Genomic DNA, 17333 nt, shown 5'->3' on the forward strand with positions numbered 1-17333 from the left:
TCAGCGTGTGATTGACACGGTCGGGAACAGACTACACGATCGCACATCTGTATAAAAGTGAAATCAACGCATATTGACCTTGTGGGTTTTTGTGAGAGGAGTTTGATTTTGAGATTGGGGATTTTTGGTGATATATATAGTGACATAGTGCGATTTGATTAGTTATAGGCTATTTAGGCTTACATTTAAATTTACACAACACATTGACTGATAGGCTAGAGACAGACAGAGTATACATATGACACATTAATAGATACATAAATAAAAATATATATAGACAGCTAGATTAATAGATAGAAACATATAGATTATAGATAGGCTACATATATAAATACATAGATAGATTATATCTAGATACATAGATAGATTATAGATACATGGATAGATTCATATAGATAGATAGATAGATTTGGATAGATCGATAAAATGGAGGCTCCCCAGAAGAGATGCCGTACATCTGTGGTGTGGGAGCATTTCCGTTTAGAAACCCTGAATAAAGTGAGATGTGTGTATTGTGATCGGCAGATAGCCTACTGCAACAATACATCATCCATGATGCGCCATTTGAGGAGAATTTGAAATTTGCGTATTTGCCCAGAACTCATGATCCACTAACTTACTGGAAAGAGAGAGCAGTAATCTTTCCTCATTTGTATGTTCTAGCTAAAAAATATCTTTGCATGCCAGCAACAAGTGTCCCTTGTGAGAGGATTTTTTCAAAGGCTGGAGAAATTAACTGTAAAAAAAGAAGTAGGCTAAGTCCTTCCAAAGCAGATAAATTAATATTTTTTAATAAAAATCTCTAAAAAAGTGAGACATTGTGGCTTGATTTCTTTTATTAATATTCATTTTGCAGGACCAAAATAACATTATGCACAGTGAGGAGCCTACAGGTTACAAGCTTCACATATTAGAAAATTACAATAATAAAAAAACAACACATTTTTTTAATGGCTCGTCAAAGTTGTTTCAGTTCAACACCTGCAAGTGACCACTAGGTGTCACCGTTGAGACGGGTGTCAGATTGATTCGAAGCCTCGAAACAATATGGCCCATTTGGTTCAACTGTTTCATTGCTTCATGAAGCCTCGATCTGCCCATCACTACCTGTATGGCGGTGTCACCTCACAGGAAGCGAATTGCCTAAGCATGACATAAAACGTCTTATTTATGGTATAGAAAGTCAAAATTATGAGATACTAAATCAGAATTATGAGATTAAAAAGTCATCAATATGATATAAAAAGTCACAATTATGAGATAAAAAGTCAAAATTATGAGATAAAAAAGTCATTATTTTGACTTTTTGTCATAATTATAAATTTTGTCATAATTTAGATTTTTTTATTATTATAATTTACCAAAGAATGAATTTTTTTCTGGAAATGGGATTCCATACACTCATGTTTTTCTAAACTTGAACACAAAAGAAGGTATTTTGAAAAAACAGTTTTTTATGATGGGGGTGGGGGTGGGGGTGGTATATATTCATCAGTGGTTGTATATGAAACAGGGACACGTGGGTGCATTTGTGTGTACACGTTGTCTCCGCAACGGATTGAAGCGCGCGTCCGAGTGAAGACTGTGCGCGGGCCACAAGACGAGAACACTGTATCTGCGCCACTGATAGCAGCGGCAACAAGCACTTTGATCACTTGATAAAAAAAAATAACAAAAAAAAAACCTTTCCGCGCTAGATCGCCTCTTATTTAACAAACGAACGAAATGAATGCTCTGCTAGTTAACTGGAGATGTTTTAGTTATTTGTATTGGTACATCCGTACCGCGAGATGTTTTAAAAAGTGGTAGGGACAATAGGCTATCGACCCTGGCAAAAAGTTGTGGGGACATGTCCCACCCGCAAATTACGCCTGTGCTGCTTTTACAGAAGTGACAGCACTCTCATTCACATAACTGTCTTGCATAAAACTTGAACACCTGAGTTTCAGGATACAATTAAAACTTGTGCATCAAAAGAAGTACTTTTTCCTTTCAAGCTCTCAGGGAATGAGAGTGTGTGGGCACTGCATCTGTGCAGAGGAGGGAGGGGCTGAAGAGGAACTAGAACAAAAGTAGACTGTTGTAAAAGAGTGCAAGGCCATGAGGCAGTTTGCTACACAAGCAGAGGCAGCTATACAGCTCATTCACAACAGTCTGTTATCCACTGAGGGCCATGAGAGCACTCGCTCTAGACACGAGAGAGAACAAATATTCAGACAGCACAAAAGAGTGCTCGCATTCAGACACACATGCAGTTATGTCAGTTCGCGTGAGTACACCCACACACCATAGCCTTATCCTGTCTTTCACTTTTCTTTCCAGCATCTTTTCAATAATCACATATGATGTACATCTATAAAGGTATATTTCCACTGTACAATATTTTTTATCAGCAAAGTAAAATTCTGTGTAATTCTTAAAAGCAAATCGAAATGAAACCTGCCAACATCACATCCATTTTTGGAAAGGAACATCAGTATTAAAGGAATATTGAATACAAATGAAGCTTAATCAACAGCATTTGTGGCATAATGTTCATTACCATGTGTATACCATGTTTATGTGTAGGCTATATATATATACACACACACTCAGCGGCCAGTTTATTAGGTACACCTGTTCAACTGCACGTTAACGCAAATATCTAATCAGCCAATCACATGGCAGCAACCCAATGCATTTAGGCATGTGGACATGGTCAAGACGATCTGCTGAAGTTCAAGCTGAGCATCAGAATGGGGAAGAAAAGTGATTTAAGTGACTTTGAACGATGGTTGTTGGTGGCAGACTGGCTGGTCTGAGTATTTCAGAAACTGCTGATCTACTGGGATTTTCACACAAAACCATCTCTAGGGTTTACAGAGAATGGGCAGAAAAAGTGAAAATATCCAGTGAATGGCAGTTCTGTGGGCAAAAACGCCTTGTTGATGCCAGAGGTCAGAGGAGAATGGCCAGACTGGTTCGAGCTGATAGAGAAGCAACAGTAACTCACTTGGTACAACCGAGGTCTGCAGAAGAGCATCTCTGAACACAAAACACGAACCTTGAAGTAGATGGGCTACAGCAGCAGAAGAACACACCGAGTGCCAATCCTGTCAGATAAGAACAGGAAACTGAGGCTACAGTTCATACAGGCTCACCAATATTGGACAATAAAAGACTGAAAAAACACAGCTTCTGCTGCAGAATTTGGCATAAACAACATGAAAGCATGGATCCATCCTGCCTTGTATCAACGGTTCAGGATGCTGGTGGTGTAATGGTGTGAAGGATATTTTCTTGACTCACTTTGGGCCCCTTAGTACCTATTGAGCATTGTTTAAATGCCACAGTCTACCTGAGTATTGTTGCTGTCCATGTCCATCCCTTTATGATCACAGTGTACAATCTTCTGGTGGATACTTAGATCTATCTATCTATCTATCTATCTATCTATCTATCTATCTATCTATCTATCTATCTATCTATCTATCTATCTATCTATCTATCTATCTGGTCTATTTTAAAGGCTCAAATGTGCACTTCAGTACTTATTTTTTGTCTGGCAAGCTATCATTTGTCATGAGTGTTTGTTTTATAACCACTAGATGGTGCTCTCTCTCTCTCTGTCTCTCCACCTGAATTGGTCCACGTCTGACTTGATTCCCTTCCAGCTGCAGTGTGACTATTGAGCTAGATGCAATTCGCAGATCGATATGTTTCATTATTTGGAGTCCAGACGTACAGATCAGGGGAATACAGTTTTTATTAAAGTTCACAGAGAAGAGATGTAGTGTTAAACAGTACAGGAAAGGAAAGTGTGTCCATCCGATGGGAGATGGGAGAGACTGTAATATCTGCAACCATGCAGTCTGTCCTTCACATACACATAAACAGCTGAAATATTGGCAAATTTACTACTCAAGAAGGCGGCGGCGGCATGGATCAGTTTGTGTGCAAATATTACTTAATGCTGCTTTTATGTTTTTGACATTCTGCCAGTCAGTTGGTTCCTGAAGACAGGAACACACTCATGCTCCACTCACACCCCCTCTATGCACATTATGAATCACATCTGTGCGTACACAATAACAAAACAGGACTAATCCATTTGCCAAATCTTCTTTCCAAAATTCTCCTCATTTACATACAGAAAGCAAAACAGTAATTTATAATGAAGAAAAGCAAAAGATTTGTTCAGCAAGATTATAAATTGACTATTGTAAGCCAGGCATTACCTGTTATAGTGCATTCATTAAGGCCACAGCGCTGGCTGGCTCTCACGCTGAAGGCAGCTGGTGTCCTCTCAGCTGCCTGGCCCGGTCTGTCTTGACCCTGAACACATGGTCCACTTTAGCTCTGATTGGCTGGGCTCAGGCCACAGCTGTGCACAGCACAGGTCGACGGCTGAATCAGCTGTTAATCACGGGAATCAAGCTCAGGCAAATCTCTGCCTTAACCTGTTAACTGTCAGTGTAATGGTAGCACTATTGCCTTTTTTCCCTATATGACGTATTTTAGAAATCATCATAAATTAGGTATCATTCATCCAGTGAAAACCGTTTTGGAACTGGACATTGCGTTACTACTGGAACTGTATTTTAAAGGGGACCTGTAATGCAAAACTCACTATGACATGGTGTTTGAACATAAATGTGTCGGCACAACCATCATATAATGGTATAAATCCACCCACTCCTTTTTTGAATCCCCATAAATAATCAGCAGTGACTCAGAATAAGCCGTTTGCTGTTTCTATGCAGTGTGACGTCACACTGCACAGGCCCCGCCCACGACTGCTGATGGACTCCGCCCTATTAGCATAGACCCGCCCTGAGTGAGCTGAACGCAGTCCGCCATGTTTATCTCCTCGCCAGAGCATTTAACAGCAGCATTCAAGTAAGAAATGTATTCTTATTAAAGCTACCAAAGTTATTCTATCAAAGAGCCGTGAATAATTTTCTGTTTTTCTTTTGTTGTTTGATTCTAGGGATGCACTGATATGAAAATTTTGCTCGATACCGATAACCGATAATTCTTTGTATTTGAAAACCGATAATTGATACATTGGCCGATAAATCTAAATCTAAATGTTTATATAATTTTTGAGAGCTTGATTACAAAAATATCAATTCAGTTTTTGATAATTTTCACAAACATTTCATGGCCCCCAGAATATTTTGTTGTATGAATATCTGAACATGAAATATATATATCAAAAGAAAGAACAGACCCTCTGCTTTTAAACAAAAACCTCATTTTGGGTTTCATTAAAACAACATTTTGAGCAAAAACAAGAAGAAAAAAAAAAGAAAAAAATCTGGACTACATCCAGATCCGATTTAGAACGATGATCAAAACGAGTAGATCGAGTTTATCAAAACCCCTAATGTTTGCACAGTCCTTCCCGGGTTGACATTTCATTCAGTAACGTTAAGTGGTTAAGTGCTGTTTAATGTTGAAATATGCATAAAATATGCTGTGATCACATTATTTTACACATGCATATGATTACATATGATATCGCATTATTCTGCTTCTTCGCCTGTGTTTTTATCAGGAGATTCAGTATTCTTTCAGAAGATGTGTCATAGCGCCTCCTACCGTATAACAGTAAAAGCTGGAATATTCCGTCAATGGCAGGGAAGCGTTGTCTCACAAATGACAGAAATTTCCATCAATGGCGGGGAAAGAGTTAAAAGCCATGCAAGCACACAATTAAAATGTTCTCATTATCATTTTTTTTAGCCTATGACAGATTTGCTCTGCACATGTTGCACTTAATATTTTTCTTTTTGAAGTGATTCCTTTTATATTTCAAGCAATTCAAAAACATCATGGAGAACAGTGCGTATCTGTTCTGTGTCTCAGCTGAAGGTAATAATCCATTATTTATCGGCTTTATTATATTGGCCAAATTTTCTTATCGGGCCGATACCGATATGGTGGCTGATATATATTGTGCATCCCAATGTGATTCATATTAACAGCATATGTAGGTAGCCTACTGTATATTATGCTGCTGTCACTTTAAAGGGATAGTTCACTTTGAAATTAATTTTTGGTATGTTTTAGCTTACCTCAAGGGCATCCAAGATGTAGGTGTCTTTTTTTCCGCAGTAGTTTCAATTTTGATATTTTTAGGTCAAACCGTTCTTGTCTGTCAGTCATATAATGCAGGTCTATGGTCATCACCTCAAAGAGCATGCACAGAGTCCAAATTAAAACAATTCCCCGTCGTCCAAATTAAACAATTCCCCATCGTAAGTACACATTGATGGCCTAAGACACGAAACGAGCGGTTTGTGTGAGAAAACTAACAGTATTTATATCGTTTTTACCTCTTATACACAGCCATGTCCAAGTGATCTGATCTGACGTGTACGCAGACTGGTGCATAGATATATACACTAGATGTCGCCTTAAAGACATTTGTTCCAATGAACTGCCGTAGACAAGGCGACATCTAGTGTGTATATCTATGCACCAGTCTGCGTACACGTCAGATCAGATCACTTGGACGTGGCTGTGTATAAGAGGTAAAAACGATATAAATACTGTTCGTTTTCTCACACAAACTGCTCGTTTCGTGTCTTAGGCCATCAATGTGTACTTACGATGGGGAATTGTTTAATTTGGACGACGGGGAATTGTTTTAATTTGGACTCTGTGCATGCTCTTTGAGGTGATGACCATAGACCTGCATTATATGACTGACAGACAAGAACGGTTTGACCTAAAAATATCAAAATTGAAACTACTGCGGAAAAAAAGACACCTACATCTTGGATGCCCTTGAGGTAAGCTAAAACATACCAAAAATGTATTTCAAAGTGAACTATCCCTTTAATACACAGATCTAATATACACATTTGATTTCTTTACTTGCTGTTTACGTTCACAGATATAACCAACTGTGGCTATGTGATCTTTGTGTGTTTTTGACTTAACCTGTATTTGACAGTTTAAAGGTAGGGTAGGTAATCATTTTTCTAAAAAAAAAACATTCCAAATTTGTTTAAACTGTCTTTATATACCAATACATAATTAAAATGTAAGTACTCTGAAAAAGAAAATATAAAAATCGAGTGACTGTAGACCTTTTAATCTGCAATAAACACAGCTCATTATTTCCATTCACTCCACCCCCTCCCTTCTGAGCTCCTTCCAAAGCCACGCCCCCAAAACACATGAACGCGCGACGCCAAACGCTCAGGCTGGAACAAGACGCATTTATTACCTGAGACGAGTGGAGAGGAAGGAGCGCAGTACATACAGTGACATCATGTCAGAATCACATGTAATAAAATACCTAACTTTATCACTATGAATATAAACAAATAAGATTTATTTTAGTACTCACTATCAAGCTAGCATATCGATAATGGTAAAGTTTCATTCGGTAACGAGCTATATTTATAAGGCAAAACTAAAAACAGGTTGCATTGATACACGTTTTTCCATTACCATCAGTTACACTGTGATGAAGATGAATTTCGTGTAAGATTCATAACATATACGGTGTTTTGCATGTAAGAGTTTCCATGATGAAAACATTGTTGACTCTAATGAAGACTAACGTACACTCCGAGTCCGGAGACAAGTACCGCATCGTCGGTTCGAGGACAGGTCCGGGGTTGAGGGCGAAGCAGAGGAGGTCGTTCAAGAGCGCGGGCAGGGTCCGAGGAAGTAGTTTTTGCCTTGTTTGCCTTCGCTGACTGCATATGCAGGTGCTTTGAGCTGAATATTTCCGGGAACGGTGACATGTGATGAGTGCACGCCGGGCAGCGCGCGCAGTGGGGCTCGGGGCGGGCACGAGACATGAAGGCATCTGATTGGTTCTTTACATTCGCACCGAATGGCAGTGATTGGTCAGAGTTTTTACTGTCCTGCAGCTGCTACAGAGGTCTAATTTTTTTCATTCCTTTTTCTAAACACATAATGTATTGACTACTATCAGGATGGAAGGACCATTTCACCCAGTATAAAAAAAAGTGTTTCTGAACAGGATTACCTACCCTACCTTTAAGTGCAAAAAGACGTGAAAGAGAACTATTCAGAACTTTCCAGTTTCCTGTGTGCATGCTTCGGATGTGTGCGCTGGACAGGACACTTGATCCTATATCTGTAAAAAGAATTGGTATAATATCATATATAGCAATAAAATGCATCTTGCTTAACTGGAATCAGCAAAGGCCTCCAACATTTCATCTGTTTAAACAACTTTTGATGCATTTTGATACATCACGAATGGAACAGCGCACCGACTACTTAAGAGGGAAGGCTGATGTCTTCCAGAGAATATGGGTGCTTCTCATAGACCTCGGAAACTGTATTAAACCTTTATTAAACCTCCAAATTAAACCTTTTTGTCAACAAAATGCAAATTGTTGGACAGGTCTGAGACTCAAGGTTCTTTGGCCACTTTGCCAGAAGCAGTGTTGCCAAGTCCGCAGTTTTCCCACTGATCCAATCCCCGACGGAGAGAATCGCATAGGGCTATTTCTTATTGGCCATTGGGCTAGTTTTGCTGCACAGACCTGGCAGCCTTGGATAAAAGTGATATTGTGACAGAATGCACTAAAAAAAATTTGAAAAAAAATTCCAATGTAGGCTATTTTTAGTATAGGCCCGAAAGAAAATCTCACAGCACAGGACCCTTAATGTCATTTGAGATATCAACTTCTTTGGAACACAACTCTTAGACACATGGCTTTAATTTTCAAGAAATGTTACAGTTCAATTTTTTTTGTAAAATATATATTTTGTATAAAATAAAACATTTGCTTTACAGTATTTTTTTTTTTTTACACTTTCAATAATCTGTCTACTTTAAAAATAGTCCAACCATAGGTCTGCATTAATTTATTAAAGCTATTTAAGTTTCACATCTATGCTCAAAAAGGGGGGTGACAGTTAACAGGTAATAACAGCTACTCCAAGAATAAAGGTGAGTATAAAAAATGAGAGCACATAAAAATGAGCGGATTTCAATTAGCAGTTTTTACTCTTTTCACTCAGAAACTTTTATTCTGATCTTTCACTTTCTTTTTCAGTAACTTGTCCCATTGTGAGTGAGAAAAGGAGGGGGTGGATGGTGACTTCACAGTCTCTCATATAGGAATACATGGCAAAGTCACCTGCTGCTTTTGGTTGAATATAAAAGGAAAGCTGGTGGGGAAGTGATGCCATGTCCAACAGGAGCTGTGTGAATCCTTGAAGCATTTTTGAGATCTCGACAACATGAAACAGCAGAAGATAGATTCGATTATTTTAGGAGGTGGCCAAACACACACCCGCACACACTCATTCTATGGCAGAAAAATCTAATTTGCTTCTCCGACATGCTGTGGTGTACAGAAAACTGGCGTACAAGAGTTATACGCAAGTGACCGGAGAAGTGTGTTGTCCCTGTAGGTGTGTGACTATGACAGCCCAGATGTGTGACAGGTGTGATGGACAGCCCACTAAACCCAGCTCAACGTACCCGTCCGGTGGAGAGGGAAATAAATATAACACCACATAAAAGGCAGATCATGAATAATAAAACAGCCATAAATTCCATAATCTGGCCAAATGATTTATGAATTTACAGTGCGAGATGGCCCCGGCCAAACTGTAAATATTCATGTGACAAGCGCTAAGCTCTATTTAATTGTGATTAATGGTAATGCATGGAAGGATGCCTCATAACTGCCAGCCTTTATTACAGGCAGCTGGCTGAATGCAAATGTTATTTCGAGTAAGATTAGGGAGACAAATAGGGCCTTTCGGGCGGTCCAAGGAACAGGACTCATAAGATTCCAGAGAAAATGTACTAGGTTGGTTCCCCCAGCAGGATGCCTGTTGATAAAAAGTAAATTGTCACACTACGCCTGGTAAACACTTATTGGAGAGAAAATATATGTACCAATTGCAGTGGATGTTACATGATATTTGCAAGTCATATCGCACTTGTGGTTCAGCTTCAACTACTTTTGCTTCAGTTGGTCTCGCTTCAAACCCAGATTTTACAATGGACATCAAGTGGCGACCCAACACGGTACCAAAATTACATTCATTAGGTCCGCCAATATGGAAATGTATTAACACAACACGCTGAGTAGGATTACTAACAATTTTGTAAATTGTAGACAACAGTAGACATCTGACACCAGCCTGAACAATCTCTATAGGCCAAATATTGTATTAGGTATATATATTACCAAGTGACAGATGAATTTGAGCTAAAATACTATCATCAGTAACAAAAGACTTTGAAAATGTTGTGTTCCTCCTTTTAAAAGTTGATAAGACTATTTATTTTGCTTTCCTAAACAACTATGCATGTTTATATGGTTAGATGCATTTCATTATTAGCATTTACATTTAGCATTGTTGTTTTTTAGCAACCTACTTGTTGAGAGCTTTAGAGAAATATTTATTTAATTTTAGATTTGTAATATTTTAGAAATTTCACATCTTTTGTTAAAAAAACCAAAACTGAAATTAGATCAAGCTTTGCGAGATAATGCTTTTTGAACTCTAGGTTGAGGTGTAAAAGGATTTTATGCATATGGCCTATGTTGTATAATGTTTGTTATTTTCTTATTTAACCATATTTTAATTATTATTCTGCAATTTTGTATTTATTGCATTTTCTTGGTTGTACAACTCATTTGTTATTTTCAAACGTGCTTTATAAATAAACTTGAACTTGACTGTGCCTTAATGTAAAAGGGCAGTTTTCATTTTATGGATTGTGAGAAAGAATGCTGGATTCTCAACAAGCTACTCAATACTGTCATTTGTAACTAATCTCCCTAATCGTATTTCTAATCCTTAACTCCTTTCTTCATACTTTTGGTTGTCATTATGAGATCTTCAGAACACTGCAAAATAAGCTGAAAGCTTATGTGAGGTTCTCATCACAGAAAGTGACACTGCTACACTGAAGCTGTGGGTAAACATTCTTACACCTCAGTTTTACCTAATGAGATGTGGTTCTAGCCTTGAACACAGCACATTTACACTGTTCTAACACGGGACTAAAGCAAATATAGCTGCCAAAAACATTTGAGGATGAAATAAAATATTACAAAGGAAAAACTGCAAATCCACCATCCACAACATGACTATCTTGATCCAATCGATATTGACGAAGCAGCAAACAGCCAGAGGTGGGTGTAACAGTGACGTGGGAAGGTTAGGCTTTGGGACGGTATCCTCACTCTTGAGGGAGTCAGACATCCACCGATGGCGGCCCATGCTCAGGGAGTAAAGGCTCTGCAGGGGCTGAATCAGCAGACATGCCTGTTCTCCTCAGACACAGATTTAGACCTGGCAGCTGGGCTGGAAGGTAATTGGTAGCGTTGCTGGGAATGGCACAGCGCTCGCATGTGAGGGAGGGGAGGGGAGGACGGTGTGTGCCTGCTCGCCACTCACGCCAATTGCAGTGGTTAGAGGAAGCTGGCCACGGACGGCAGGGGAGGCGACGATGGAGCGCACTTGTCAATGAGCGTGCAGGGGAGTCGCCGGAATGAGAAGTAAAAGTCATCATGTTACCCATTTCAACACGCCACCCCACCCTCCCCTTTTTATTTTTCACTCCATCCCTCTTCTCTAAACTCCCACTCACTCATTGTATTTCACATTTATCCACTTGTTTTCGCCATCTGATATGTTAACACTATCCTGTAGCTTCGCATATTGTAGATGCCTTTTTTTTAAACTGACAATGTGCCAGTGACACCCCTCGGTGAACTGCAGGTGGACGGAATAAATGAAAATGAATAACCAAGAGGAAATAAAGCATGTTCATTTATGGATATCATACCACTTCACATGACAGGCTTTGTGTTAAGTACTTAAAAAGCGATTGCTTACTGTTAAAAACAGTGTTGGGGATGAACTGCTGTAAACGCAGCGACTGCAGATCTAGCGGTTATCAAAACAGTAGTTTTTAAGTGTCAAATGCTACTTTTTCTCTGAGAGTATAATCAAGCATGTTCATCTTTCTATAGTATTGTCAAGTCCGATAGATTCTGTCATCATTTACTCTCATCATTTACACCCTCACATTGTTCCAAACATGTATACAGTTCTTTCTTTTGTGGAATACAAGATATTTTGAAGAATTTGGTTTCAATTATATATATATATATATAGCAAAAATCTAACCTTTCATTGAAGTAAAATAATTGAAAGTGGGGGAAAATCATATTATCAAATAAATGTTTTTCTCCAAAACACATTGGCCACAATTATTGGCACCCCTAGAATTTTTTACGAGTAATATATCTCTGAATTATATTCCCATTATTATTTTTATTTTTTTTAGGACACCAGGGTGACTAGGAACATGAAATTGTCTAGCTATGACGACTTGTTTCACAGGAATATAAATATGAGGAAATACAAATCGTCCATTCCCAATGAGTAAAACCAAAAAAATTTGTTCTGATATGCAGCAAAAGATTGTTGCGCTTCAAAAAATAGAAACTGGCTGTACAAAAACAGCTAAAGATTAGAAAGTTCCCATTTCCACCATCAGGGCAACAATTAAGAAGTTCCAATCAACTAAATCATAGTACGTGCTATATTGTCTTAATGCACTGTGACGAGGAAATTTTAGTGGCCAAAGACTCTCAGAAGGTCATAGATGGAGAATTGCAGAGATTAGTTGAGTCTTGGGGTCAGAAAGCCCCAAAAAATTAAATACACAAAAATTCAGATAACCCCTACATGACATGTTTGGGAGGGTATCAAGAAAAATCCTTGTCACTCATCCAAAAACAAACTCCAGCATATTCAGATGTCAAACATGGCTGGAACTTCAAAAGGGACCGGATTCTATATGGTCAGATGAAGAAAAAAAAAAAGAAAAAAAAAAAAGAGCTTTTTGCCAGCAAACCCACCAGATAGATTTGGTGCAAACAGGGATAAGAAGTACCCCATGCCCACGGTTAAATATACTGCTGGATCTTTAAGTTTGTGGGCCAAATTTTTTTTTTGCTGGAGGTCCTGGACATCTTGTGAAGATACATGGTATTATGGATTCTAGCAAATACCAACAGATAAAAAATCTAAACCTGACGGCCTCGCCTAGAAATCTTATAATGGGCCGTGGTTGGATCTTCCATCAGGACAACGATCCAAAACAAACATCAAAATCAACATAAAAATGTGTCACTGAGCACAAAATGAAGCTTCTGCCATGACCATCCCAGTCTCATGACCTGAACCCTATAGAAAATGAGTGGACTGAACTGAAGAGGAGAAGCACCAACAGCAACCTGAAGAGATTCTGTATGGAGGAATGGTCTCTGATCTCTTGTCAGGTGTTCTCCAAACTCATCAGGCATTATAGGAGAAAACTCAGAGGCTAGGCTTTGAAATCCTAAGATCCCAACACGTCCCTTCTTAGCCACGCCTACTCCAAACATGAACATGCAGAGCCAGAGCAGAGTCTGCCAAGCGTCACGAGAGACAGCTTGAGTGAAGTGAGTTTCAACCAGTATAACAAAAAGTGTTTATGAAAAACATTGCCTACCCCTCCTTTAAGTGTCATACTCCACAAGCTGATAAGAGCAGTAGAGTGGTAGGGAAATGTGCATGTGTATTTGTGTCACGAAGACCGTTCCAGACCACTCGACCTGACCGACCCACTCATTCCCAAAACAGACCCTGATGCCCGTTTTTTCCTTCTCCTGCTATTTCCTCCTCTTCTCGGGGTCCATCTCAGCATGGGAGAGCAGCCACTGGAGCCAATTAGCAGAAGCACTACAGTGGAATTTTACTCAAGGGTTGATGGGCTCATTAAGCATTAAGAATTCATGACATTTAACTCCTCAACATGGCGGGCAGAAAGCGTGGAGGGCTTTGATTGGACGGACAAAGTCTGTTTTTTTCCCCAGCAATCAACAAAAATAGACCTCTCTCTCAGCTTTGAGAGCTCAGGGATAAACAGGGGTGCACAGATTATTCTTACCTGGGTGAACAATGTGTGTGTGAGAGAGAGATATTTATGGCACACAGGTGTGCAATTCTGTACTGATGGAAATTAATAATCTATGAAAACAAATTTTGCACATCCACGCGCAGTTAACTTAACTGACTGATTATTGACCGACTATTAACAGTTAATGGAAGCTTGCAATAATATGAGGCTATAGAGGCTATATGGTGCCCTGGGGAATTCAACATGGAGAAACAGTTTTAGCATTTTATGAGACGGTAAGGTACTGCTGATTACATGTGGTGAAAGAGCTGTCACCCAAAGTTTATAAAAAGGCACCTAAACATACAGTGAGGTTCAAACATTTAATTTTGTATACAAAATTCTATATTTCGTATACCTTTTATGTTATGTGTTTGTAATGTAAATAGTAAAAAAAAAAAAAAAAAAATCTTTAGAAAAAAAGTCCTATTGGCAACTATAGCAATCTTTTTATTGATTTATTTATTGTTTAGTTAAACATAATAACACTGCTTCCTGGTTATACGTGGTTCTGATAAAAAAACACAAATAATAATGCCTCTACATAACTTATTGTAAGTCAGCACTGTTTGTTTGTGGGTAAAATTATTATATTCAGCATTTATGCACGTGTGTCGGTTTTGAGGAGGTGGCAGACTATGTGGGGGGTACAGCAATAATCTGACAGAGATTAACCACTTCATTTATCTGTTCCATCAGCTCCTACATTAATTATGTTACCCACAACCAGCCAGGGAGTTTTGGGGGAAGGCAGCATTGCTATTATATTATGCATATTCTCATGCCCTCAAGAGATTGATATATTAAGGATACCTAAAGTTTCCAAAGTAGCTGTATTAATGTGTGTGTGTGTGTGTGTGTGTGTGTGTGTGTGTGTGTGTGTGTGTGTGTGTGAATGTTCTAATACCACAATTTAAGTAATAACACATACCAAGGCTTTCTTCAGAAATCAATTAGAAAGATTCAGATGAGAGAAATATGATAGAGCCGCTTGCACCTGCATCGGGTGGAGGAGGCTGTGGGATGGAGGGATGGCAAATTATATAGTCTTTTCCAATGAAGTTGGAAAACTCATTGGAAAAGTCCCTTTATGCTTCCCTCAGACGTCTAGTATGATATCTGTACAGCTTTAAAATATTAAACAAAAATTATTGAAACAGATGTCAGCAAACAGGATCAAACTCTCTCAAAAGTGTCCGACTGTTCTCTTTGTTAACCCTCAGAGCAGATCTTTTCATCTCATTTAATTTCTCTTCCATGTCTTTCTTTTGATCCACCCCCACTCTCTATCTCTCATACCTCTTTTCCATTATCCTCATTCAATCCCTGTTACCATGTTTGGTTTAAAGATTTTCCTCGCTGCAGCTCAAATGGTTCAGATTTACTTTGCCGCTGCTGTCATTCCACCTGATTCACTCCATCCAAAACTCTCACAAAAGGTGTAAAGATCCTGGTGCTGTTGAGAATGAAATAATAACAGTCAGCAATGCCTGAAAATCTTTTTCCACGTGAGAAAACACACAAGGAAATATTCAGTAAAAAATGTCCACATGAAGAAAACACATTACACCGGGCATATTCAATATTTGGAGAGTGACGTTTTCACCAGTGAACAGCATGTGTAAGTAAAAATTATTTCCTTTTTAAATATTTTTTTTCATTTGTGATTAATATAACACAGTTTGTATTAATATAACAGTTCAATAAACAAGAAGAGTCGCCCCCCCCAAAAAAGTTCCATTCAAAGCCAAATCAGAATTAACCGCTGAGCATCTCCGGGCATTTTGAATGAATCAGTTTAGTGAATGATTTAAAGACTTGCTTCTACAGACTTGGTTTGTTCATTAATGAATGTTTTAAACGAATCGGTTCAATTTAAAGATGCACTATGTACCTTTTGGCCCTCTAGTGGTTAAAAAACAAAAACTGCATGCATTTTGCGGAAGAACATAGTTTTGGTTGTGTTTCGGCTCTGCGTGACTGTGTGGATGAATATGGTTCTTATACTGCTCACAAAACATTCACTACTTAAAGGTAGGGCAGGCAATTTCATGGAAATACATATGCTGACAGACAGGTAGGACATTGTATTACTGGATGAAAATGTTTTGGTCCTGAGACTTTCACAGAAGATATATGTACATGTTTTAATATTTAGATCACTTCTATTATTGTTTGCTATCAGAATGTGAGGAATTTCAACCAGTATAATAAAAAGTGTTTATGAAAAAAACTGCCAACCCTAACTTTAAGTGATATACAAAGTTTATGGAAAAGATCTCAAGTTGACTAGCACAAGACGTAACTAGCTATCCCCATTAAAGGTGCTCTAAGCGATGTTGGGAGCAATACTGCTCCTTTTTAGGTCTGGCTATCACCAGACCAAGCTCAATCTTTTAAGACTGAACATTAGTCTGGGGAGTCTGCTCTGTATTTTCTACTGCACAAGAGGCGTGATCAACGGGTATAGATCAAATGACTCTGTACGCAATTGGATAGTCTTTCAACCAATCAGACCAACGATCCATGTTACGTACTTTGCAGCGAAAAACTCCAGGCAGGAAACGTGTCAACAAACGTGTTGGTTTGGAGCATTGATCAGCGGTTTGCAGAAGCAGCAATGGCATAGAGCGATTTTTGCAGGTTGTGAAAAAAACACAAAAAAAAACATGAAAGTGAGTGGTATTTACACCCACTCGAGCGATTTGTTTGCTAAACTAAATAAGCCATTGAGCATTGGTGAGAGGTTAAAAGGAATTGGATTGGATTAAACCCGCCAATAGCGCGGCAGGTGGATAAGCCAGTTTGTGATTGGTCCCCGCAAATTTGTAATGGAAGCAGGAAAGAAGAATGTACAGCTTTCCAGCCTGAGCTGCAGGGTGAAATCAAATCGTCGGTAGATCGGGCTGGGTTTACCCAGTCTAGCTCCTTTTCCCTCTTCTTTGCTATTTGTTCATCGGAACTTCATCTCTTTGGTTGTGTGTCGGCCATATCAAAATTCAAGAGAATATAATTCTAACATTAGTCGTTGTCTAGGACATCTCTCCTCAAGCTAACTTCCCTCTTCATGCTTCTCTCTCCTCCACTCCCCACACCCCCCTTCATGTGCACGCGCACTAACCCCCCAACCCCAAATCATTCTTGTCGGTTATTGGCTGGAACACTGTTTGTTATGTTTCGTAGTGCAGGTTGGCCCAGTTTGTTTTTGTTGCCGTTTGTGGAGCCTGGGCTGTCTACAGACGGCACTTGGTGTTTTAAGTCCCCAACGGCGCCTTCCAGGCAGCGAGGGGATGGGTAGGTTTAAGGTTGAGGGTAGGGTTAGCTGCCTCTAAGGAGCCATTGGGGGCTTAAAACACCATCGAGCGTCTACAGACAC

The 17333-nt window shown here is 39.1% G+C and overlaps 1 long non-coding RNA gene across 1 annotated transcript in view; it reads left to right on the top strand.

The window, feature by feature from the left end:
- Window positions 1-16900, top strand: part of LOC309508132 — a 32281-nt gene extending 15381 nt beyond the window's left edge. The window contains exon 3 of the long non-coding RNA XR_014209405.1: window positions 16359-16900. This is a non-coding gene — a long non-coding RNA (uncharacterized lncRNA). The remainder of the gene's footprint in view (window positions 1-16358) is intronic.
- The last annotated feature ends 433 nt before the right edge of the window (window positions 16901-17333 follow it).

Source organism: Leuciscus leuciscus (assembly GCF_965113295.1).
Source record: "Leuciscus leuciscus genome assembly, chromosome: 10".
Classification (NCBI taxonomy): domain Eukaryota; kingdom Metazoa; phylum Chordata; class Actinopteri; order Cypriniformes; family Leuciscidae; genus Leuciscus; species Leuciscus leuciscus.